At 36.9% G+C, this 25,156-nt stretch overlaps 1 protein-coding gene across 3 annotated transcripts in view; it reads right to left on the reverse strand.

Moving 5' to 3' along the window:
* Positions 1 to 21,750, reverse strand: part of LOC117995637 (uncharacterized) — a 41,886-nt gene extending 20,136 nt beyond the window's left edge. Inside the window, exons 1-2 of one of the 3 annotated variants that reach the window (XM_069508955.1) lie at positions 21,657 to 21,750; positions 799 to 974 (exon numbers count right to left, since the gene is read on the reverse strand). The gene's annotated coding sequence lies outside the window, so the exon portion shown is untranslated. Of the gene's footprint in view, positions 1 to 798; positions 975 to 21,389; positions 21,571 to 21,656 lie in introns of those variants that run through there. The other 2 variants (XM_069508956.1, XM_069508954.1) reach the window with 2 other exon arrangements.
* Positions 21,751 to 25,156: the final 3,406 nt, after the last annotated feature.

Raw genomic sequence — 25,156 nt, forward strand, 5'->3', positions numbered from 1 at the left:
ACAAGGCGGACACATGGACTCTATTATTTAAATAAGGCATGACAGTATGTAGAAAGTTATAAACCGCGATATTTATGCTCTTATTTTTGCGAAAACCAAATTGTTCCTCTGAGAACAATTTGTTTTGTTCGAAGTAGCCATTTAGTGCTTTATAGATAACTTTCTCGAATGCTTTAGAAAAAATTAGGACAAGCGCTATCGGCCTATAGTTGTTCATAGATTCCTTGCTATTTTGTTTTCAATTTATCAGGAAAAACACCTTCAGATATACACAGACTAGATGATGCCCGCGACTTCGTCCGCGTGGATTTACTTTTTAAAAATCCCATGGGAACTCTTTGATTTTTCGGGATAAAAAGTCTATGTCTGCCCCGGATGCAAGCTATCGCTGTACCAAATTTCGTCAAAATCGGTTGAACGGATGGGCCGTGAAAGGCTAGGAGACAGACGACAGACACACTTTCGCATTTATAATATTAGTATGGATAATGTAGCATAATACTGGTGAAATTATATGTGATGTATATTTTAAAACATTAGTTGATATTTCATCGTCGTTCGTTGATCTCTACCGTCAGTAAGATGTTTTATTTGCAATATAACGTGAACTTTTACAAAATATAGGATTTTTTTATTTTTATTTTGTGTTATCATACCCGTAATCATCAGCACTATCACCTGTCTTCGTTTTTGCTAGCGTTCTGGTTACACCCTGTATATCACTGCCTAAAGGGCTTTATATTGCAAGTCTATAGTCTGTGTGTGGTAGTAAAGAATTAAGAAAAGATTTTTACTTACGAATTAAGTGTTGGGGCGGCGCAAAGCGCCCGCCCCCGGTTGTACGCAGGCCCACACGTGGCGCCTTCTCCCCGCTGTGGCCAATACGCAAAGAGACGCTACGAAACTGTTCACAGCGAACGCGCGTCGCCGCAGCCAGGTTGGTGGCGGCCCTGGCCGATATCAACCAGTATTATCTGCAAATTCATTCACATTTATACCTCTCTTTGCATCGTGTACCTCACAGCCCAGGGTTGCAACCTCTTCCCATTATTCCTATAACAGTAGGACTATTTTTAGGATTCCGTATCCGAAGGGTGCAGGGGACATTATTACTAAGCCTCCACCGTCCTTTCGTCCGTCTGTCAGTGAACCGTAATAGGTAGAGTTGAAATTGTCACCGAAATTGAATTCAATTGCCGCTATAACAACAAATAATAAAAAACCGGCCAAGTGCGAGTCAGGCTCGCGCAATGAGGGTTCCGTACTACAGTCGTAATTTTTCGACATTTTGCACGATTATTCAAAAACTATGATGCATAAAAATAAATAAAAATCTGTTTTCGAATGCACAGGTTAAGCCCTTTCATATGATACCCCACTTGATAAAGTTATCTAACTTCGAAAATTGAAAACACTAATATTAGTTAACGACCAAAATTTAATTTTGTGTGATGTAAGCCTAAATTCACGGTTTTCAGATTTTTCCCCGAATGTCTGCTATAAGACTTACCTACCTGCCAAATTTCGTGATTCTAGGTCAACGGGAAGTACCCTGTAGGTTCCTTGACAGACCGACAGACAGACAGACAGACAGACAACAAAGTGATCCTATAGGGGTTCCGTTTTTCCTTTTGGGGTATGGAACCCTAAAAATCAAAATGGCCGCGATGAAAAATAGAAAAGATGTATTTGTACGGGAACCCTTCGTGTGCGAGTCCGACACACACTTAATTTTTTTGGCAAATCAGCTGTTACATTCGGAGGGTACAGCTACGTGAAAGATGAACATGGATTACGGTGCGCGTAACGCTGTATACGATCCAGTTTACCGGTTAAGTTGGCAGCGGACTTGAAGCGGCGTTCAAGTCCGCTGCCAACTTGACGGTAAACTTGATCGTGTGTGGCCAGCATTGACTTAACTGGTGGCCAGCGTAGAAGTTGAAGTTCAATCACGGCCAGTAACAAATGAACTATGTGCAAAGACAGAGAGCCGAAGCACGGCTTGAAATTTGTCTTTCTTCAACAAATAACCCCTTAAGTAGTCGTATCCGTTGTGGTATATCTATCCCTAGAGTAAGTCAACTCGACAGAGGCGCCAGATTTTAGAAAATCCCGTGGGTGCAGATGCCCATTTAATGTCTCGTTTGAAACATCTGGCGAAATTGGAGAAGAAAAATGCACACTGACTGACGAATAAATACATATTCCTACATAATCGTGAGAATCGCGTGAAGACTTCTTCTTTATAATCGTATTCTACTCATTGCTGATGGTCGTGACTCCTTTCCATTAATTACATAGTGGCATGAGTCCCCTTTTGAAAACGGTAAAAGTGCGGAAGTTGGAGTATTTTGGCCATATTATGAGAAATAGCAACTACGACCTCTTACAGCTCATAATTCATAGATAGAATAGAAGTTGAGCTGACGCAAGCGGGATATCGGGTCAGATATGATTGCGATGTGGCAGGAGCTGTGGTCTGCGGAGATTTGGGGTGACGAATTGCGACGCTTTTTCCCGGACGTATCCAGCCGGCTCGGGGCCACCTGGGTCGCGCCGGACTACGAGACCTCACAGATCCTCATCGGACACGGCTGTTTCCGGGCGCGTCTGCATAGGATGACGTTGTGCGAGAGCCCGGCGTGCGAGTGCGGCTTTGGCGACGAGGATAGGCACCATGTGCTGTGGGAGTGTCCCCTTTATGAGGACTTGCGACGATGTTGGATAGGATCGTACGCGGAGAAGCGGGGCCGGTCTTCTACACGGACCTCGTCTCATCGGCGGGGAACTACAACCGGCTACGGGAATTCACGCACCATTGGCATAAGAGGCGAAGCAGCTCGGAGCGCACAGGTGTCAGGCCGGCACCACGGAGGAGCAGCAGCGGGGATCACAGCTGTGCTAGTGACGTCTAGCCCCCAAGGGGGGAGAGTGAGCGTAAGGGACAAGGAAGAGACAAAATAATTTGTAGGGAGTCAAGAAGGCGCCCCGGGAAAATGCCAAGAGCAAGTACCGATCGGGCGCCCTCCCGCGATTCGGCCCATATAACCGAGAGGTTGGGAGATGGAGGGTTGTCCCAGCGGCATTCAGCGGCAAATAGCCGGCAGAAGACCAACTGGCCGAAGAAGAACATCGTGGCTCAAGAATTTACGCCAGTAGTACGGGAAAAGTACCCGTTCTTTATTCCGCGCAGCAGCGTCCAAAGTGCAGATAGCCATAATAGTTGCAAACCTCCCATAGGAGACGGCACTATAAGGAGAAGTAGAAGAGAAGTTCCCTTGGGATAATAATGCAGTGGATTCCCAAATCCTTTCGCATACAACTCACCAAGAGATTTCGATTCTTAGGTTTGACAATTATCAGATGTTGGTGACAATAACCAGGACCAATGGCTTAACTTACTCCCTGTGATACGGAGGAAACGAAAAGGACAAATTTAAAACCTTCAAAGTCCCACCATCCGTTACCCATCCAGATATCGGCTTGAGTCAACGATGCTTAACAATCACAATCGCTTGATTATCATCATCATCATCATCATCATCAGCCTGTGGACGTCCACTGTTGGACATAGGCCTTCCCTAAAGAGCGCCACCACACCCGGTCCTCAGCCTTTCTCATCCAGCCACTTCCCGCCAGCCTCTTGAATACGAACGCTTGATTATGCGTTGTCCCAACTAGGTGAAAAGACAGTAGGACAGAAACAAGTTGCATTTTGTAAACGTAGGAAAGAAAGGTGAAAAATAGGTCACATGCTAGTCATTTTGAAATTCTTACAATAGCGGCAAACCAAATACACATTCTGTGAAAATTTCAACTCCTTTATAAATACTATCTGTCCCGGCTTACTCACGTGATAGTATTTATAATGGAAATCACTCACGGTAGTTTAAACGCTAAAATTTCAACTCCTATTACGGTTCACGAGATACATCCCACAGACAGACGGACGGACGGACGGCTAGCGGAGTCTTAGTAATCGGCTCACGTTGGCACCCTTCGGGTACGGAACCTTAAAAATGCTAGATTGGACAATTACCTACTCAGTCCTATGCCGTTTTTACACCCTTAACCTACTTACTAACTTAGGTTCAGCAAAAATATAAAAGGTTGTAGTTGTAGAGCTATACATCTGGAGAGGGCACCCGCTTCGTGCACCCGCACGAATTTTATCGTACGTCCTTATGTTTAACGCTTATTCACCATCATCATCATTATCAAGTGGTAGAGATCTGCTGCTGGATACCTGTCTCTTGTAGGGACTTCCACAAGCCGGCCAAGTCAATGTCCAAGCCAATGTCGAAAAATACGACTGCAGTACGGAACCCTCGGTACGCGAGTCTGGCCGGTTTTTTTGATATTGTACTTAAAAATTATTTCGAAATTTCCTAAAAAACCGGGCAATTGCGAGACTCGCGCACCGATGGTTCCGTATTTTTTCGACATTTTGCACGATAAAACAAAAACTCATATGCATAAAAATAAATAAAATCTGTTTTAGAATGTACAGGTAAAGCTCTTTCATATGATACCACACTTGGTATAATATATATTAATTAATCTTATTTTAAAAGTTGAAAATACTAATTATTTGTTCATGCCCACATTTTTTTTATTTTGTGATGTAACCACAGATTCACGGTTTTAGAATTTTTCCCCAAATGTATTATAAGACCTACATACCTGCCAAATTTCATGATTCTAGGTCAACGAGAAGTACCCTATAGGTTTCTTGACAGACAGACAACAAAGTGATCCTGTAAGGGTTCCTGTTTTCCTTTTGAGGTACTGAACCCTAAAATTTATTTTGAAATTTCCTTGAAGTGTGGGTAAAAACACTATCATAAATTCATAACAATGAATAAATATGCACTTCATCAGTCGAAGCTAATTATTATTTCCATACACAAACAAATAATTTCTTAAAGCCCACAATATATTAATTATAAGTACGGTACCACAAAGCCTAACTGTTTACGGCACAAAATATCACCAAAATATACCAAAATATCACACTTTATCACTTAGGTTATTCTACATACCTATATCACTTATCCGTAGATTACTAATGTAAACTACTTAAATATTGTAGAAGTATCGTAACTGGACAAAACTCGGTATCAATGCATCAATAATTAATAATTGAAATAGGTAAAATAAACATAGGTAAAATGCAATAATGATTTATGTAAGTAAACCAAATAATATTAAAAAAGTAAATCACACGATAAATAAAAAGTACATATTATAGTCCGTACAGAATGACTCCTCACGCGCCATTTTAGCTCTATGGGTCAGCTATCATGTCAAAGGTACACCTCACCTTTATAATAAGGACTAAAATCGTACTTTTGACATGAAATTTGATACAAAAAATGAAAATGGCGCGTGAGGAGTTAAATTTTACGCGTTGTAAATCAATAATGTGGCTGATTCCGTTGTAGGTAAACTCTAAACTAAACTAAAATGACACATTTAAATCTATTGCTATCCCTTTCATTATGTTGCTCGCGGAAAAGGATAGCACTAGATTTAGACCCTTTAATTTAGTTTAGTTTAGAGATTGTGTACAAGAGAATCGGCCCCAATGTACTAATAAAATAAACTAAGCATACTTTGGGCAATCGTTTTTAAAAATTGACAGCGTTTCACTAATGAAAATAAAAATATTACAACTACTTACATACTTAATATAGTTTCAAATCCTATCTCTAATTATTTATTAAATCAATTCGCGGCATTAATCCTTGCATAATTAATTATAATCCATATTATACTATGTTTAAAATATAACACTGTTTAAAATTCTATCTCATTAAGTAATAAATCATTAATCCTATAATCCTCTTAAACCATTACGGGATTTTTCAATATTCTCTAAATAATATTTAATTAATTAAGTACTTATTTACTATTGTTGAAATATGAAATCGATAAAAGCCTAGTGGCCTAAGAGCTAGCGCGTGCCAGACCTTCCTTATATTAAAAAAAACCTGAAAGTTCTCTGCGTATTTTCCCAAACACTGAGAGGAACGTTTTTTTGAATCATGGTGGCTTTGGGAGATAACAGGTAATAAGGGCGTAAAAAATCTTACATCAAAGTATAAAGTAATTTTTTTTATATTTTCTTTGGAGTAGTAGGTTTTAGAAATCACGTCATGCATTGCCAGTTACTTAGTAAGGTGGCAACCCCTTGCCAGACTCTTTTAAAGTTTAATAAATTATTAACGTTTTGTGTGGGTGTTGGGCGGGGGTTCCCACGACACTAAGTGTCTGGCAATGCATGACGTGATTTCTAATACTATTCCGAAGAAAATATAAAAAAATTGACTTTATGCTTTGACGGAAGATTTTTTACGACTTTATTACCTGTTATCTCCCAAAGCCACCACGATTTAAACAAACATCCAAACAAACGTTCCTCCCAGTGTTCGGGACAATACGCAGAGTAACTTTCAGCTGTTACTGGCACGCGCTGGCTCTTAGGCCATGAGGAAACTTTCGGTTGGATTCTGAATCGACGATATGTCAAATATTAGGCTATGGTGACGTAAATCAAAGAAAAATTGGGCTTCTAAAGGGCTTATTCCACCTTACTAAATAAGACGTCCTAAATGGTATAGTTACCGTCAAACTAGCCAACATTGCCACTCAATGATACTTTGCCCAAAAAGCAATTTATAAGCAAATTCGCTGTGTTTTTTTTCGTAAATTAACATTTAAACCAAAATTTGACGATTTTGATGGCGAGCAAAGTAATCCGGACTGTCAGCCAACATTGTCCACATTGATTTTTCATGCAAATATAACTCTTAAAAATACGTGGACAATAGGCTAAAATAGAAAGGCTATCTTGGCCTAGGTTTTAAAATTTAGATTGTAGCATAAATATTTTAGTGATGAAATGAGCAGGCAATTTTACCTATTGTTTTTCTTTTCCACACAAACCTGATCAAGCAGTTTTAAATCTTGAGAGTTGTCACATTTCAGGAAAATGTTTCTATTTAAAATTATTATCACCCGTAGTGTAAATACTACAATCAAATTTTTGAAACCTAGGCCAATATAGCCTTAAATTATAGTAATGGTATTTTTCACGTATCTTTAAGATATTTGGATGAAAAATCGATGAAAAATCGATGTGGGCAATGTTGGCTGAAAGTCCGGATTATGTACTTTACCCGCCATCAAAATGGAACAAATTTTGGTTTAAATGTTAATTTATCAATAAAAATTACATAGCGAATTTGCTTATAAATAGCTTTTTAAGCAAAGTATCATTGGCGCTAATTCTGTTGTACCCTAACCTAAACCTAAACTAAATTTTAGATTCTTTAATTTTAGGATTTCTATTTCTAAACTGCATTCGCTTTTTTGCTTCAACTAAATTTAAACATCCTAAATGGCCGTCTAAAATGACGTTTGAATTGAATAGTAAGTGTTGCTATTTAAGATAACAAGAACTGCACTAAATTTGTGTTTGATTTTCCCCTTTAATCTTAAAACTATTTTTTGCGAAAAATATCGAACGATGTTACTTGAAATACAAAAATAATAACTTTACTTGATTTATTTAGGTCGAATCACAATAAAAGTGTCGAAAATTGAAGTTTTGTTCATTTTATCGTGTGAAGTAGGCTTAAGTCTTTGATCAAAAGTGCTAGAACCCAGAGCCGTAAAACTAGTTAAAAAAACAGATCTATTATTTTTGTTGCAAATATAATTTCTAACCTAATTTCTTTGTGTTTTGTGGTTAAAGAATCTTAGTTTTTGTTACAAAACTTTGTGAAAATAGTGGTTATGTGCATAAAATAGATAAAAGCAAAGAATTTTGCTTGGAATCTTACCTACCTACCTTACCTTGAAATCACCGAGGTACCTAATTGTCAAACTCTTGCTAGGAAATCAATGCAAACAGATGAAAAGCAATCATCCTAAATAACTGACTGCCACAGAGTACATTGAATATACAGCTAAAGGAATATACAGCGAGGAAGTTCTGAAACTTGGCGGTATACTTACAAATCTGGCGTGCAAGGACGTGGAACGAGGTATCCATGAATTCTGCTATGAATTCAACAAACTAAGGCGGTAATGTGATTTAAGGCATGAAAGTACCTACAAGATCAAGATTGAATGTATATACCTACGTGTATAATAATAATAATAACAGGTAACAGCTGGTATCATCATAATGATCAACTCATTGCCAGCTCACCTCTCAAAATGTAGTTTGGCCATAGTCCACCACTCTGTCCAAGTGCAGATTGACAGACTTCACACACCTTTGAGAACACTATGGAGAACTCTCAGGCATGTAGGTTTCTTCACAATGTTTTCCTTCACGGTTAAAGAAAGTGATACTTAATTGCTTATTAAACAGCTAGTACATATTATAATATAGCAAAAAATGGAAGTGTAGCATACCTATATAAAAATAATAATTACAGGCAACAGTTAGTATCATCACACGATCAACTCATTGCCGGCTGACTACTGAGCAGGGGACTCCTCTCAAAACGGGAAGAGTTTGGCCATTGTCCACCACTCTGGCCGAGTGCACATTGACAGATTTCACACACCTTTGAGAACACTATGGAGAACTCTCAGGCATTTAGGTTTCCTCACAATGGTTTGGTTCACCGTTAAAGAAAGTGATGCTTAATTGCATAGTAAACAGCTAGTATGCATAGCAAAAAATTGAAGTGTAGGATACATTACACCTTTCAACACATCATCATAACAAACTTTCAACGTTGATAATTTTTATTTCAGCCCATTTCATGAAACCAAGTATATGGAGTCTGCGAGTTAAAAAGATGTTCCGTCACTCATCTACCAAAAATGAACAGTTGTTTCCTAAACTTAATTTTTATTTAAATGTTATTGAAATAAATATTAATTATGTACAGTACAGAATGAAACATATGTATATATTTTATTATTTTATTTAATAAAAGTAATTGTTAATTAAGTATCTGATTGAAGTTTTCTTGCTTTTGTTAGGAAATTCTTGCCTTCATCATACTGAGCAGCTGTAGTATGACTTAGTTGTACTAGTACTACCTGAAAAATGAAATTTATAATCTATAGGTATAAATAGTTCAAAATTAGTTTTCAGTCCCTATTTATATCAATTTCAATGCAGTCTTCACCATAACAATTATAAAATCATTTTTTGAGGTTTGCATATTCTTTGGCTAAAATCTATAGAGTACTTATACTTTGAATTAGCTCAGACTAGACATAGTTAAAACATAATACTTTAAGCACAGATATGTATAGAGAGCATACTTTGACTTTGCTCTGACGTAAGTTTCAGTTAAAACGAGACAGATTTATGCCAATGATATAACTCTGTCTCTTTTATCAGTATCTTAAGTCTATGCAAAGTCAGAGATCTATAGATTTCAAACTAAATAAAGGTTGAGTCTATAGATTTCTGTATTAATTTGTAGAATTATAGGAATGTGTAGAAAACTTTAGTCCGTTTTCAATAAAATAGATCTAGAAAAGATAAAAGAAATCAAATTATTTTTTGACGTTATTTCTCTTCTAACTATGGGTTCCATACCTCAAAAGGAACCATTATAGGATCACTTTAGGTACTAGAAGTACCCTATATACTTCTTGTGACCTAAAGGCAGGTAGCTAGGTCAGTACATCATCATCATCATCATTATCAATCCATCGCCGGGTCACTACTACTGAGCACGGGTCACCTCTCCGAATAAGGTGTTTTGGCCATAATCTACCACACTGACCAAGTGCGGATTGGCAGACTTCACACATTTTTGAGGATGTTATGGAGAAGTCCTAGCTTTTCTCTCTCTCTTCTGTACATATTATGTAAATGTAAAAATATAAACTGACTGACTGACATCAGCATATAAGCTGCTGACTCCTGAGTCTAGTAATTTATTAAGCTGCTGAGTTTAAAAACTTGAGAATTTGCATGTAAGGAACGTTTACTTTAAGTACCTATATAGACCACTACGACATAATTTTCAGATACTTACATAGGTACTTATTCCACCCGAACAAAGCTGGGGCAGGTACAACTCAGGCAGGTCAGCTAGTTAACCTGAAATGTGATACCCATATGGGTATGGGTATACCTATATAGGTAAACTCAACAAGATCCTATCATGATATGTTTAGGAATTACAAGATGTATCTACTAGGTACTTCTCAACTAAAACTTATCAGATGATTAAAGTGAACCCAGGCTATGTCAGTTAGTTGTAGTTATCTATACTGTACTGTAGCTAGTATAAGTACCTACTTATGCATGTAATAGGTAGTCTTTCAAGCAGGTATCTACTGAGTTGAAAATAAAGAAGTAACTGGGTACTACTCAAGTACTTAGTTCAATACTAGGGGTATGTAAGTATAAGACATAACTAAATGTAAAATCTGTTAATTTAGCCTATAAATAAACCTTTAGGTGAACTCATTAAGATTTTAGAACTTAAACTTTATTATAAGTACCTACTCTACCACCACACTTATTCTGCTTTATTTTTGATATGTTTAGCAATAAGTAGTAGGTAGTAGGAATTAATCTCATTGATAATGATAACAAGGCATCAAGTTTTACCTTGGCATACCTAATTGGCAAAGATTTATGTTCACACTAATATTTAGGTAGCTACCTATGCAAGTTTTTGTCTCTGGGTATGTTCCTTTATGCATCTAACCTAGTTGGGCACAGAGATTTTTCACAAGGACACATACTAGTGAAGGATATACTTATAGGCTACTTTTATTAGGTAGGTAGGTAAGCTAAGTACCTACAGAAAAGTATCCTAGTCCCACAGGATTTTCGAACAGCTGCCACTTGCTAGTTAAGAAATAAGGAGACTTAAGGATCTTAGGTTTGCCTTGCTGAAGCCGCCAGGATGTCTGTGGAGGTGTCTGATACTCTTAGACAACAAAGTAGATAACCAACCTAATTATTTTTTGTGAATTAACGACGAGCCAGAGAAACCACGTATATTTCCATTTTATAAAGTTTAAATTAAATTAAAACACTTAAAAGATACTTTTTTTATCTTAAATATAACAATTCTAAACTCAAATAAAAATATTTCTTTCAAAACACGTCCATTTTGCCATTTAAGCAGACTTTAAATTTAGTGGGCACCTCGCGAGGTCCACTCTAATTTTAGAAAATTTTAGGTTGACGTTTCTTAATTTAGGCATTTAGTTCGTGCAACAGAATAACTTTTGCTCTTTAAAATCTAAATTGAATAGTTTAGTGCTGTCAAATTCAATTTTAGGTTAGACCTGTCATTTAAGTGGGTTTTCAGAATAACACACCTTTCTAAGTCTAATATTAGACATTTTAAAATTAGAAAACCGCCTAGAGAATCGGCCCCATTGAGTGGCTAAGTTGTCTAGTTTGAAGGTAACTATACCATTCAGGAGGTCTTATTTAGGAAGGTGGAATAAGCCCTTTAGGCTGCGTCAAATGTACGCGTGTTTGACGCCTGCCAATGACACTGAAACCTTGACGCTTTGCTAGAAGTTTCCTAAACTGTCGTAAACTGTGATAATAGTGTCAAGAAAGTGACCGAAATCCGAATTCAAAAAATAGTTTTTTAACAAATTGCAAAAACGTTTTGCACAACAATTTGACGATTAAAATCGACCCAATTTCAATTAATCACTGCACTATAGCCTCCCGCATGGAGTTTCAAAAGTGAAAAAACAAAAAAGTGTGTGCATCAATGTGCGGGGCGCAACACTAACCTTACTTGTTGCCGGTAACGCCAGCAACAGTCCGTGATATATGACTGATAAAGGCCAACTGAATCGAGCGGAAGCGAGAGGGCGGGCGGGCGGCTGTAGCCTAGGGTGACTAGATATCTGCTACAGTACAGTCGATACGTGTAAAGGTCATAGCTCATTCGCATCCGACATCCGCACCGCCTCGTGCGGTTAGTATTCCTTATTACGTATATTAATAGCTGATGCCCGAGATTTCATAGCGTGGATTTAGGTTTTTAAAAATCGCGTGGGAATCTTTATCCGGGATGAGAAGTACTCTTCTATATCTATACCCCAAGACGTCGAGTTTCCATCTTTAAGTCGTCGACATCTCATCTAGATGCACGAAACGTTTTGCGTCATCATTCCTCATACGCATGGCTAAGGTTTGGAATACTCTTCCACGATATGTGTTTCCTACCAACTACAACCCGGGTATCTTTAAAACAAGAGTGAATAGGCATCTTCTAGGTAAACGCGTCCCATCTTAGGCCGCATCATCACTTTCCATCAGGTGTGATTGCGGTCAAGCGTTTGCCTATAATGAATAAAAAAAAACCTATGTCAGTCTCCAGGTCTAAAACTATACATCTATAATATACGTCTATCCGTTGCGATGTAATTGAGGGACAAACCAACAAACAAATAAACACACATTTATAATATGGGTAGTGATTATGGAATATGTATGAGCAAAGTTCATATATTTATATATATTTTTTTTGGCTGCAATCAGACTTGCTGGCAGGTGATGATGCAGAAGATGCCTATTAACTCTTGAGTTGAAGGCACTGATGCAGCTTAAGATGGAGCGCGCTTGCCCAGAAAATGCCTATGCACTCTTGACTTGAAAATACTGATGCAGCCTAAGATTTAGCGCGCTCGTACAGAAGATGCCTATTCACTCTTGACTTGAAGGTACTGATGCAGCTTATCAGCGCGCTCGCCCTGAAGATGCCAGTTCACTCTTAACTTGAAGGTACCCATATTAAATTTGGAGAGGAAAACTGATGGCGGATGGGCGTTCCATATCCTGGCGGTCCGAATTAGAGAGAAAAAGAGAAAGCAAATCGCTTCGTACGTGTCTGTGGACTTTCGACTACGTACCTACGGGTGCAGACCTTGGCGATGCCTTGTAAATATAAAGAATACTAACCGCACGAGGCGAGGCGGTGCATGTCTGGTGCCGGGTGGCTCTAATGAGCTATGACCTTAAGATCGAATGCATTTTGTACACACCTCACTGACATAAGTTAAGCTGATTCCTAGACGTCGTGATGCGACTGTTGCATACATAAATTCTTTATTTCTTTATCTATAATATAAAAATGAATCACTAAATGTGTTGCTCATCGCAAATTTCGAGAACAGCTGAACCGATTTCGCTAATTCTTTTTTTATAATATTCCTTGAAGTACGAGGATGAAAAAAATCTAAAAAAATTTAATCGACTGTTAGGCGGAACGAAGCTAGTACATAATATATTACATACTGGATTTACTAACGTATTTAGTCGACTTTAGCCCAACTAGTCTCGAACCCATCCGGGGTCCTTTTTCCCAGGGACTCAGTTCGCGCACGCGTCACGGTTGAGACTGCTTGTTTATTTCTTTACTAGATGATTTCCGCGACTTGGATTGGATTGACTTTTAAAAAAAACTCAAACCACATGGGCGAAGTTGCGGGCATTACCTACTTGGTAAAAAGATAGTTTGTATCCTGGAGATGAACGTGTATTAATTTTATCCCTGAAAATTAAACAGTTCCAACCTGAATCTACTCGGACTCAACTACGGGCATCATCTAGCAATTTCTAAAGGGTACAAAACTAAATTGATTTAGTTTATATTGCACTCTATTGATTGAATCAGTACGCGCCGCCGCGTCGGTTGCGAGTATTCTATTTTACAAAGGTTCAGCTTCTATCAATCACCTCTTGATAAAATTCCCGGGGCTCGTATAACATAAGGCTCAACGCAGATCGACAGAGCCGTGACGAGATGACTTTTTTTATAACAAATCAAAGTAAGCTTAAGAGAAATTTCTCTAGCGCGCTTCCCAGTGCTCTCCATACAAACTAAGTTTGGTTCTCATTTGAATATTAACCAACTGAATATTAAACAACCGCGACTTCGTGATAAATGATTTTAACTAAATATTTTTAAGGAAATCTGGCAAACGACAGACACGAATATTAATTCGTAGAACATATCTACAAAATTTCAGTGAATTTGATTTGTTAATATTCAAATGGGAGCCAAACTACGTTGATATGGGGAGCGCTGGAAGCGCGACGATCTCAGCACACTCAAACACGTCGGCGAGTCCTCCTTGTTTTTAGTATACCACGACCACAACTATATCACGCTAGGAATCGCTCCGTGAGTTCCTAGCGTAAGTGTGGGAACTCACGGAGCGGTTTTCACACGCCGGCCGCGCCCGCCGCGGTTGCTGGAAAGCTGTTTTGTTTCTATATAATCTATACTCAAGAGACCGCTTTTTTGTGCGGGAATCCCCGGCAAACTTGGCGGGCGATGATCGCAAGACCTGCGGTAGTTCAAATAAATAATAGTTAAAAGGTGACATGTCAAAATACATAAAGCGGAGTTTGAATTTTGAATTGTTATCAACAAGTCGTAATGACAAAAATTAAAAATTCGTTTGCCACACAATGTTTTTTATATTTGAAAGCAAACATATAGCCGCCATATTGATTTTTTTTTCATAAAAATTATATCGTGTCACTCGGGATGACGTATGGATCCTAACGATACACCATGCACCATACATGAACGCTGAAAACATTACACTTATTTTTTTAAATCTGTCTCGTTTTAACTCAATCTTAAATCTGAGCAAAGTCAAAGTGTGCTCTATAGGTCTCTGCCTTAGTAATAGGGTCCCGTTGGCACCCTTCAGGTACGGAACTACACTTTTTTTTTTTGACTCCAGGTTAAACCGCCTAGGTTTATTTGTCTATCCTATACGATACATAGTACTATACCATACATAGTCATATACTATACCATACACTGTACTATATTTTAACACCACGTTTTACCCGCGCCTTCGTCCGCGTGGACTACACAAATTACAAACTCCTGCTTTACCCCTTTAGGGATTGAATTTTCACAAACCCTTTCTTAGCGGATGTATTATCTACGTAATAATAGCTGTCTGCATGCCAAATTTCAGTCCGATCTGTAAAGTACTTTGAGCTGTGCGTTGATAGATCAGTCAGTCAGTCAGTCAGCTTTTCCTTTTATATAGACATATTAACTACTTACTAACTATTTAATACACAATGTTATATTACCATATGCTGTTTTTTGGGTTGAGCATTTGAAGCCTCAATAGCTCAACCGGTAAATGAGTGGACTGAAAACCGAAAGGTCGACGGTTCAAACCCCGCCTGTTGCACTATTGTCGTACCTACTCCTAGCACAAGCCTGACGCTTAGTTGGAGAGGAAAGGGGAATACTTATTAGTCATTTAACATGGCTAATATTCTTTTTAAAAAAAGAAAAAGAAATAGCCTAATGGTTAGGACGTCCGCTTTCTAATCGGAGGTCGGTGGTTCGATCCCGGGCACGCACCTCTGACCTTTCGGAGTTATGTGCGTTTTAAATAATTAAATATCACTTGCTTTAACGGTGAAGGAAAACATCGTGAGGAAACCTGCATGCCTGAGAGTTCTCCATAATGTTCTCAAAGGTGTTCTCAAGTCTACCAATCCGCACATGGCCAGCGTGGTAGACTGGCCAAAACCCTTCTCACTCTGAGACCCGTGCTCTGTAGTAAGCCGACGATGGATCGTGTGCGTTGTGTGTTATATTACCAATATGTGTACTGTACATACTATTCCAACCTACTATTTAATAGCTAGTTTTATTTAAAAGTAACCAATGCCAATGAAATTAGGATGCAATTGAGCGACATAAGATTAAATAAAAGCTTTCGCTTGTTTCTAATGGATATACTGTCGGCGGATGCATTAACGGTTAACCGATTGGTCTTGACCCTCAATATTGAATTCTCTTTATACCATTTCAACCCATCGCCGGATCACTATCGAACACGGGTCTCTTCTCATTCTGAGAAGAGTTTTTTTCTCATTCTGAGTAGAAAACTTTAGACCATAGATTTCATAAACCATTGAGAACATTATGGAATAATAAAACATAACTCTCAGGCATGCAGGTTTCCTCACATTGTTTTCCTTCACCGTTCAAGCACGTGATAATTAATCCATACTAATATTATAAATGCGAAAGTTTGTCTGTCTGTCTGCTAGCTTTTCACGGCCCAACAGTTCAACCGATTTTGATGTAATTTGGTACAGACTTAGCTTACATCCCGGGGAAGGACATAGGCTACTTTTTATTTTGGAAAATTAAAGAGTTCCCACGGGATTTTCAAAAACCAAAATCCACGCGGACGAAGTCGCGGGCATCATCTAGTCTAAACATATAAAAGGAAAAGATGACTGACTGACTGACTGATTGATCTATCAACGCACAGCAGTTTGAGCTGTGCGTCTGGACGGATCGGTCTGAAATTTGGCATGCATATAGCTATTATGACGTAGGCATATGCTAAGAAAGGATTTTTGAAAATGCAACCCCTAAGGGGGTGAAACAGGAGTTTGAAATTTGTGTAGTCCACGCGGACGAAGTCGCGAGCATAAGCTATTGCTTATAAAGTTGAAAACTAAAACCCGAAACACTGATATATTAAAGTAAAATTGTGTATAGTAAAAGTAGCTTATGTCACTCTCCACTGACATTCCGAGCTAGGCAGCAATGTCGCGGCAGCAATGTAGCGGAACATTGCTGCCTAGCTCGGAAGTTAATGTTATATAACTTTATAGAGATTGTATGGGGACCAGTAGTGCCGCTGTGATAGCTGGTGACAGCACTGTTGCGGCAGCACTGCTGCGTGCAGCGTGGTTCGGAATCATACCTCTAGGGTCATTAGGTTACCTACCTACCAGTTAAGTATAAATGTATGAAAAACATTTACTTAAATTAGATCAACTTCTGCTGTCCCGGTTTTTTCTTACGACAGTGAAATGATTTGATTGGCATTTAAAAAAATTAGTCAATTTCATTGATTTTTATGGACAAATCACGCTTAACCAAGTTTTGGATTTCCCCATACTGTCCCATTTAAGAAAACATACTGTATATTATTATTGGTTTTACAGGCGTTCCCCAGTCGGACAGATAGACGACGTAAGAAAAAACTGTTGAATTTGGTTTCTAATTAAAGATATTTTTGAGAGGAGTATAGTCGGATTATACTTTTCTTGTCTTCTTTTAACCGTATTAAAAAGTTAAAACAGATCAATTCTATTACTTACTTTAATGGTCTTAAAATATCTAAGTAGGTATGACGTTGAAATAAATGTGCATCATTCGCAAATAAAATTGACACCGTGAGACTCTTGGAAGTGGCACACACAAAACCTACGCACGCAAAAACAAATCAGCTAAGTAAGTACTTATTAATGGAATTGTTTATTAAAAAGTAAATAGCACCTGTGCGTTCAGGTTTCATGTTTATTTCACATAGGTTTCGGTATTTTTCTTATGTTCTTACCGCCTTTCTCTGGCGTGAATAGGCGCACACGGAGCAACTTTTATTGACGAAACTAACATTTTTTTAAAGCTAAGTAATGCGGCAATTCGGAACTAATTTTGTCACCGAATCTAGCAACTAATACTCAATATATTCTTCAAAATTTATTGTACGTCCATAAAAACATATATAAATTCAAAAAAACCGGCCAAGTGCAAGTCTCGCACACTGAGGGTTCCCTACTACAATCGGATTTTATCGACATTTTGCACGAAAAATCAATAACTATAATGCCTAAAAATAATAAAAATGCTGTTTTAGAATATACACGTACAGCCCTTTCGTATGGTCTTTTATTGGTAACAGTTGCTTATAGCTTATAACTTATACCAAGAGTATAATATTTATTTTAATTTATGTTTATATTACTTACAATAATAAATATGATACCCCACTTGATATAGCAATCTTACTTTGAAAGTCTAAAATAGCAATATTTGTTCATGAACACATTTTAATTTTTTTCTTGTGATGTAACCACAGATTCACGGTTTTCGGATTTTTCCCCCTACGTGTGCTATAAGACCTACTTACCTGCCAAATTTCATGATTCTAGGTCAACTGGACGTACCCTGTAGGTTTCTTGACAGACAGACACAAACAACAAAGTGATCCTATAAGGGTTCCAGATATTCCTTTTGAGGTACGGAACCCTAAAAATGAAGAAGTCAATGTTTCAGGATTTTTTTAATTCCACCTTCTCACCTATTTTCATAAATTTAACTTGAGCGAAGCAGAGGCGGTTCAGCTTGTACTATAGTTGAGTAGTTACTTAGTTGTGATAGCGCATATCATACTAGCACTTGAGCAGTTGATGAATCCATCCGGTTACTGACTTGGTCAGTGTTGAGCTCAATTACAAATACCTACCAGATCTCTACAAACCCTGGTTCTATATCTAAAGAGTTTTGTTATATTGGTTAAAGATTTGCTATGTGAAACTGGTAACAATGGCACTATCTCCAATATTTCAAAATACTTACATGTTTAAGTTATACAACAATCATTATAATTAGTACTGAATGTCATAGGCCAAATATAATCAATTTATACTATGACACTGATATTCTTCTAGTTTTAAAATATAAATGTTATCTAGGTATATGCCATTTTTAAAATCCTTTATATATTACTAGCTGACGCCCGCGACTTCGTCCGCGTGGAATTAGTTTTTTAAAAATCCCGTGGGAACTCTTTGATTTTCCGGGATAAAAAGTAGCCTATGTCACTCTCCAGGTCTTTATCTATACCCATGCAAAAAATCACGTCAATCCGTTGCACCGTTGCGACGTGATTGAAGGACAAACCAACAAACCAACAAACAAACACACTTTTGCATTTACATATACAAAAGTGTGTGGGTACGGATGAAAGAACTGTACATATTGATGATAGTACTTACTAAGTCAATGAGTAGATTAATTAGTCATTATCAAGAACCTGCCATGGAATTATTGTCAAAAATACAACAAGAAATTAATAAAACAGTGTGATGTCATAGGAAGATGTGTGTGTGTGATAGTGTGATGTCACAGAAGCTCTGCCTTGTTAAGGGCAACAATTGCTGAGTCTATAAAACATTAAAAAAAAACTTTTATTTGAATATGCTGTTAGCTAATGAATAATTTAATGCTGTATGTAATGCCTGTGACTCCATCCATGTGGATTTAGTTTAAAAAAATCTAAAGCTCTTAAATTTTCAGGGACAAATATTTTCTAATTTTTAACATAAAAATAAGAGTAATTTCAGCAGGAAAATACTTTTATGTTAAAAAAATTAAAATATTTGTCGTTTACGCCCTGTAACTTCATTAACCGCCTTCCGTCCGTGACGTTAATAATTAATTATCTTAAAAATAACAAAAATTCTAATTTTTTTTAAAATATTCTCTTTAATACATCTCATACAAACACAACACCCGACCATCAAAAAAAGTAATTTGTCACCTATTTTCAATAAATTATGTGAATTTTGAATAATTCTAGCCCCATAAACTACCGCTGTACAAAAAATCTCATAATTTTATTACGACAGTCCAAGACCCTATTATTTCAAACTCTAATGTAACAACCCTACAAACAGCTGATCGCGGAAATGAACTCATAAAAAGAACTTGACGGACCATTTTGTCCAGTAAGCATTTGTCACATAACAGAAAACAAATGGTACAAACTATTTGGTACTACTACCTCATTTGTCTTAATATATAAAAGGAAAAGGTGACTGACTGATCTATCAACGCACAGCTTAAACTACTAAAAAAATAGATTATAACGTAGGCATCGGTTAAGAAAGGATTTTTGAAAATTCAACCCCTAGCGGGGTTAAATAAGTATTTGAAATTTGTATAGTCCATGCGGCCAAGTCGTGAGCATAAGCTAGTCATGTCCTATAATTTATCAAAGACCCTGTATAAGGGGGGCCAGCCAGTATGTGTGAGTAATTAATATTTAATACTAACCATCATAAAGTTGTAACAAAAAATATTGGAAATGCTCCCATTAAACCATGCTATGCCATACTACATACATTGCAACTCACAACAAATATAAATATATAAGTGTAGAAATCTCCACATGAGCTTTCTTTTCTTTCTTTCTTCTAATAATAGAAATCTGAGAATACAAAGGAAATAAACTCTTTACATAATATGTAATGGAATTATTGTATGTAGGTTGAAGAGGCAAAATATAAAATTATTTTGGGATTAAGTACTTGCTTCCCTACATATTTAGCTTGGATAAAGTCGATATTATGATTAGTTTTCTCATAAAACTTAAAAACTCATATATTTCTTAAGTAGCCGCTCTGAGGACCAAAGTCCTAGTATTTTGACCTTTGTTCTTTGTGTGGCTGTTTTAAAGCAAGGACCAATGTAATGCAAAGTGAAACTGCACCGGAACTGTTTGGAATTTATAATCCACAGGTAAGTAACTTCTGCATGCAGAAGTCACCTTTTTCAATGTAAACACTCACTGCACTGCTTGCCAGTGGACACTTTTTTTGAGCCTCAATAGCTCAACGGTTAAAAGTGCAGACTGAAATTCGAAAGGTCGCCGGTTCAAACACCACCCATTGCACTATTGTAGACACCCACTTCTAGCACAAGCTTCATGCTTAATTGGGGGGAAAGGGGAATGTTAGTTAAGAGCCATGGCTAATATTCTTTAAAAAAAAATTGCTCATAGCTGCATCACCTTACAAAACCAACAACGACAATTAAACCAGGGCATACCTACCGAAAATCTAAATAAAATCTAAACTTGGCCATATAATATAATTATATTAAATATAATATAATTTTGTGGTCAGGCGTTGTCCATTGGAATTTTTGTACAAGAAAGGGATGAGTGAAAGTTTATATCATCTGTATTTTTTATTTTCATAATATTAAGTAGGTGTGTAAAGTTAATTTATTTTTACTAAAAATGTTGTTTTTTTTAAATAATAAAATTAAGTAGGCACCTACTTATAATGGCCGAAACAGATATTTTGTATTTTTTAAATTTAGTATATTGGAATGGGATGTCGCGCTGGTACCTGACTATCGTGCCCTAAACTCACAAGGACAAACGAAGATCGCCAGTATTCAGGTAGCTAACATAACAAACGCTGCATATAAATTAAGCAACCTAAATAAACCCAAAACTCATTCCAGATTGACGAAAAATACACACAAAAAGCAATGGGCCAAGATGAAAAGGGATCGTCTCGTTTATACCTACTTATATTATGTAGTTGGTACCATGCACGTAGCAGTAAAATATGGAGGATGCATATCGGAGACTGTCGAAATATTCCCCCAGATACGTTGAATCGATGCGATTGTATCGGATTACTACGTTTATAAGATCACTCCAATGAATAACAATGGTTTTTAGTGATAAAACGCTGGTTTGGATAAGAAACTCTGTCAATTTTCACACGATTGTACCGCCCTGTGGAGATGTTGATGTAGCTTAATTTTATTACTTACCGCGCTTAAGATTGACATATTCCACATAGAAAATAAACATATAAGAACAAAGGCAAGAACTGTAATGAAAAATTAGGGAAAACTAATAGAATTTAGTTAGGTTTCACAATTTTTTCCACAAAACAATAACACTACGCGCAATCACTTCGCACCTCCACTCTGAAGTTGTTGACAACCGAATCAATACGGCCAACATAATACAAAAGATTATAAATTAAATATTATTACATTTCGGAACATAGCAGAGAAAGATTTCTTAATATTAACCTTGGTTTTGGCGAAGTTTCTCAGTTTTTTAACTTATCATAACCATTATGGACGAAGATACCGTTTTACCAAAAATCTCACTAAACATTTTCACGCATGCCCTACGAGTATTGATTTTTTTATTACCTTCTTTTTAGTAATGATGATGAACGTAGTTATGTCTTGTTAAATTCCATTTATTTTTCAAATCCTATTCTTATCCTAGCATACCTAGATTATTATGCAGTTTATAATATTAATTTTTTGATAATAAAGTTGGTACCTACCCTACCTATAAAGATTTTAATTTAGAGAATTTTAGTGTAGAACTCTACTGAAAACATTATGTAGGTAACTACCTACCTATGTAGTAAAACATTTTTATTTTTAACAAAAATGTAACTAACTAGCTAACTAGTTATATAAAATATTATACAATATACATAGCAAGAATGTGCTATATGCTATGTATTAGGTAGGTACCTAAAGTATAGTTTAAATATAGTTTCTACTAACTATATCTGGTTACATACATACGAGAATCGTGTGTTTAATACGGTCAGGTGTACTCTAAAGATTTGCATCCAAAGCCGTACATAAATTTAAAAAAACACAAGCCAGATAATCCACAGACAATTAAATCAGTGTTGCCAATCCCATCGTATCGCAATAATAATCTATAAATCAAAGAATTTCTAACTACTACTTCGTTGTACAACTAGAAAGTCTTCTAAGCCCAGTAACGCGAGCCGAAAGAGGGAACCTGGTTTTCAATGCGTCCCTTTCCTGTGTTTTCTTAGTTAGAGTAACCATGTTAACTCAATTTGGTGGACTACTATAATTTTTATGATAGGTAAAGTAGGTCCTACTTTGGATCCGTAATAATTAATATAGACCATCCTAATATTATAAATACAAAAGTGTGTCTGTCTGTATGTCTGTCTGTCTGTTAACTTGTCACGGCCCAACAGTTTAACCGATTTTGATGAAATGGTACAAAGTTAGCTTACAGTACGCGGCCAAAAGTGATGAACATCGATCTTTAGAAGGAGATAGCAAATTTGTAGAGCACCGTCGTTGAAGCCGACAAAACGTCATATCAGTATGAGTGACAGAGACAACGCTCTACAAAGAAGAAATGTCATTCTAAAGGCCGATGTTCATCACTTTCGGCCGCGTCCTGTACATGCCGAGGAAGGTCATGAGCTACTTTTTATTCCGGAAAATAAAAGAGTTCATACGGGATTTTTAAAAATTCTAAAACCACGCGAACGAGGTCGCGGGCATCATCTAGTAATAAATAAAATAAATATAACCTGCTTATAACACTAATTCTTAAACTTATTATGATATTACTACAAATTAACGTTTTTCTAATTTTTTGCTTTACTTGTGCTTGGTATAAGGTATTGTTATCCGTCAAATTTCATGATTCTAGGTCAACGGGAAGTACCCTATAGTTTTCAATTCCCATGAATTGACAGACACAAAAGACAGACAGACAAACAGACAACTAAATGATTCTAAGGATTCTTTTTTCTTTTGAGGTACCTACGAAACACTAGAAATCATCTTAATAATAAAATAAGAATGTGAATTTTCAAACTTTTTTATTTTATAATAATGTAGCTAATTTGCATTGTAAAGTTGTAACACATTGCTTGGTACCTCTACAACATTAATTTACAATGAACACTCCCTGAATCTTGATAGCTTAGGCGGGCAGTAACCTTGCAGCATCAGGATTGAGGAATTAGATCCAGAAATTGTTATGGGCCCACCACCGAAACATCCTCTTTTGATTAAAAAAAATTTTGCAAATCGGTCCAGTAACCTGGAAAAAATCGATGTACATACATTTAAAAAAAAGTCGAAAAAAAACGGGCTGAATTGAGAACCACCTCCTTTTTGGAAGTCGGTTAAAAATTAAAGAGTTTTCACGAGATTTTTAAATACGTAAATCCACACGGACGAAGTTGTGGTCATCAGCTAGTACTATAAATTACAATAAAACTCATAGGTACCTACAATTTTTTTTATAGGACTATCTTGCAAACTTCCTATCATGACAAAGAATTATTCTAAATCAGTCAAGAAATCTTGGAGAAATGGTGTTTTAAAAAAGTGCATTTTTGTTTATTGTGATTTTTTATACTAACTAAACTAGCGGCACGCTATGATGGCCGGTTTGACGTTTGTCCGCTCATGAAGTTCCGTATTAATTGATAACGACTTTGAAGGAAATAATTGTATTACTTTATTGACGATAGTGATGTGCAGAGATTCATAAATTTTATCGAATGTAGTTTTAGGTTTAGGACTCAAAATTTATTTATTAAATTGATTTCTTAAATGTATACAAGTGTAGAAAAATCAGTTTGCACCATTTAAGGGGTGAATGTACTTGTGAATATGAACAATTTTCACTATGTGGACAAACCTCTGAAATCGCAAAAAAATATCAATAAATTTTTAAAAATGGAATCTAATACGATCGTCACATAGGATCGCTGGCTAGCACAACTACTACCTCCGGCAAACTCGCGTCAATGCTCAATGCAAAACAAAGCAGTTTCGAATTGACGTTGCTTCGAAAAGTATAAACTGTCAGTGCAATGCGATTGTGATATAGTTTTGACCTGGCTTTGGATTTCAAATATTGATACTGCATTACTGTTGACCCTTGCTCGTTAATTTGGACTCTGTTCAAGCCCTTTGTTGTGGATTTCGTCGATATGACCGAACGTACGCAGAGAACTGTTCTAAATAGTCAGACACGTGAGTTCCTAATACGCCTTCGTAACTATTTCGATCGTGAAGCTCAAAATGGAGGGCCAATTTTACCTATAACGTCAGTGGTTGAACGCGTAGCTGATGCGCTTAATATTGGACAACGAACTGTTAGACGGATAACTAAAAAAAAATATGGCGAGACTGGCACAGAAGAAAATAAACTTCACACACCAAAAAAGAGAAAACGAGCAAAACCAGTCGTAGGCATCGATAGCTTTGATGCCGATGCTATCCGAAGACATGTTTACGGCTACTATTTACAGAAGGAGTATCCAACAAGAAAAAAGTTGGTGCATTCACTGAAGGAAGCTGGATTATTCTTCGGTGGGGAAAGTTCTTTAACGAAGATTTTGAAGACCATTGGATTTCGATACAAAAAATGTAACAAACGCAAAATATTGATGGAAAGATTTGATATAGCGATGGCAAGGTATACTTTTTTACGGCAAGTGAAAGAAATCAAAAATTGGCAAAATGTTGTGTTCTTGGATGAAACATGGCTTAATGCTAACCATACTGTAGGCCGTTCTTGGAACGATGACACAGCAGCATCTACTTCCAAAGTTCCTGTAGGAAAAGGATCGCGACTTATAATTTGTCACGCCGGAACCATCAACGGGTTTGTCGAAGGTTCTCTCATGGCTTTTGCGTCAAAAACCACTGGAGACTATCATGAAGACATGAATGGAGAAAAGTTTACTGAATGGTTTACCTCAATGTTGTGTAGC

This window comes from Maniola hyperantus, chromosome Z (assembly GCF_902806685.2).
Source record: "Maniola hyperantus chromosome Z, iAphHyp1.2, whole genome shotgun sequence".
Taxonomy (NCBI): Eukaryota; Metazoa; Arthropoda; class Insecta; order Lepidoptera; family Nymphalidae; genus Maniola; species Maniola hyperantus.